Source organism: Thamnophis elegans, unplaced genomic scaffold (assembly GCF_009769535.1).
Source record: "Thamnophis elegans isolate rThaEle1 unplaced genomic scaffold, rThaEle1.pri scaffold_117_arrow_ctg1, whole genome shotgun sequence".
Lineage (NCBI taxonomy): Eukaryota > Metazoa > Chordata > Lepidosauria > Squamata > Colubridae > Thamnophis > Thamnophis elegans.
Genome location: NW_022473588.1, coordinates 43,529 through 46,378, shown reverse-complemented (window position 1 = coordinate 46,378; position 2,850 = coordinate 43,529).

Here is a 2,850-nt window from a genome sequence, read left to right as displayed (position 1 = left end):
TTTCATGCTTAAGGCAGGACTAGAATTCACCATCTCCTGGTGATTGGCCCAAAGTCACCCAGCTGACTTTCATACAAAATGCTATCTTTCCTTTCTTTTGCCAAAGGTTATTGTTATCATTATGGTTGGTCACCCAATTAGACAGATATTTAAACTAGGTTTAAACTGATTGAGTCCTTCCCAGACAGAGTCAGGCATTCTCATCCTTATTATTGACTTTATAAAATTTATAAATCAGAATAGAGATGGAAGGGATCTTAGAGGTCTTCTAGTCCAGCCCCCTGCTCAAGCAGGAGACCCAGAACCATTTCATGCAAGTGGCTGCCCAGCCTTTAAAAACCTCCTATGATAAAACACCCACAACCTCTGGAAGCCAGACGTTCCCCTGGTTAATTGTTCTCACTATTAGGAAATTCCTCCTTAATTCTAGGTTGCTTCTCTCCTTGATTAGTTTCCATCCGTTGTTTCTTGTCCTTTGGAAAAAATAAATTGACTTCTTTGTGGCAGTCTCTCAAATACTGGAACACTGCTACCCCCAACATGATTTAAATAAAAGCACAGGTAGCTTTTCAGAGGCAAAGAAACGTTTTAAGTTAAATTTTTGTTATCTCCAGGCTGCCGTGATGCAAGGCATTTAATCTAGCTCCTTAGAGAAGGGGGCAGCAGCCGGCGGCTCCGGAGCTGCATGTGGCTCTTTCATTGCTGCAGCTCCCTGTTGCTAGTCAGTACCCCAATTTTGAGAGGAGCTTCCATTTTGGGGGGTGGGGAAGCAGGGCACGCCAGGAGGAGACTCTTGTGGCAAGAGATGGGTTTTCCGGTCAGCTCCACAATTGATAAAAGCTTTCGGATAAGACAGGTAGCGAGAAAAAGGACGCAGCGCTAGGAAGAGACTCTATAGTGGGTGTTGGAAGAAACGTCCTTCTGGGTTCGGTTCCAAGTGGGGGAAAAGACACTGGAGACATGGAGGCTGCTTGGAAAGATGGTTTTAATGGTGGACAGGACCACATGGCTTGAGTCCTGAACAGAAAAGGGGATCACATGCTTCATTGTTGGTGGAGAAGAAGAGAGAAGGGCTGAGGGAGGGGCTTGCTAGGCTTTTTATAACCTGTTCAGTCCCGCCTCTCTGTTTCCTGTTCCTGTGTAAGAAATGTATTCTGATTGGTTGTCAGACTCCCATGGGGCCATGCAGGGGCAACTCTCTAGGCTGCGTTTTGAATCCAGGTTTGGTTGAGTTCTCAGATGCCATGTGGCGAGTTGGGTAAAGGGCCAATATTATCATGCCTTAATCCCCTGGAGCTGAAGGGGAGAAGTCTTTATTATGTAAAGTGGACTAGCTTGGCCTTCTTAATGGCCCATTGACAAAGTGGGGATGGGCAGGAAGATACAGGCAGCTATTCTGTCTTTTAAAACATGTTTCTTCCTTTTCACATCCAGGGAAATATTTTGCCTTTTCAATATTTCCTAGGATATTTCATTTTTCTGGGAGAGGGCTGGGTGGTAACTTCCTACAGTGGGGAAACGGGACTTCCGGTCAACTGCAGAATTGAACGGAGGGGGGGGGGCTTTCCAATTAGGACTTTGCAGCTCTTCGAGTTTTTAAGGTTGCTGACCCCTGGCTTAGACCATTAACCTTCTCTTGCGTCATTCGAGGTGTCATAAACTAACCTGAGTTTACACAGCCGAAAACCCCATCCTTGTTTGGAAAATGGAGCCAGGCATCGACACCACCAGCCAAACCGAGTTAAGAAATCAATTCATTGTGGAGGGTTGACGAGTGCTGGAGTTTTTCAAGTAAAATTCGGACAACCGCTTGTCCAGGATGGTATATAAGGGCTCCTGCTTTGAATAGGGGTTGGACTAGAAGACCTCCAAAGTCCCTCCCAGCCTTACGGTTCAATGATTCTATGAATTATCTCAATTAAATTAAAAGACCTGGCTTTTCCCACAATAAAAGTCATATAGAAAAGAAAAAGGAACATAGATTAAAGAGAAGAGCAACTAAGATGATTAAAGGCCTGGAGACTAAAACATATGAAGAACGGCTGCAGAATTTGGGTTTGGCCAGTCCAAAGATAAGAAGGCGAAGTCTTCCAGTATTTGAGGGACTGCCCCAAAGAAGAGGGAGCCAAGCTACTCTCCAAAGCACCTGAAGGCAGGACAAGAAGCAATGGGGGGAAACTAATCAAGGAGAGAAGCAACTTGGAATTAAGGAGAAACTTCCTGACAAGTGAGGACAATTAATTAGTGGGACTTCTAGCCTCCAGAAGTTGTAAATGCTCCAACACTGGAAGCCTTTAAGAAGACACTTGTCTGAGATGGTATAGGATCTCCTGCTTGAGCAGGGGGGCTGGACTAGAAGACCTCCAAGGTCCCTTCCAGCTCTATTCTAATTCTGATTCAAACCAAGTTTGGGATCCTGACATTGGGTATGTGTTAGCCAGAAAGAAGACAAAACCAGATATATTGTTAAAGCTTTGGGTTTTAAAAAAAAATGGTTTTGGCTGATCATGCCAATTCCTTTGTTCACCCTTGTGGTCCTCCTCCCTACTCTTTCTCTCTCCCCTCCCTAATCTCCCCCTCTCTCTCTTTTCTCTCCACTCCCTGCTGGACTACATTTCCCAACGTCCCTCTGCAGCTGCGCAGAGAGCAGAGCTTGTGAGTTCAACAGCTCCCAACAGCTTTGTTAATTCCAGAGAAGGGAGGGGAGGGGGGGAGGAATTAGTAGAGGAGGCCTTTTCTTCCTCCTCAAACACCCCGCCCAGGAGCTGCTGGAGGGGGCCTTGGGAATCCTTTCCCCCACCCCCCCACCCCAATCCGGAAGCTCACTTGCTTTCCAAACCAGCCCTGAAG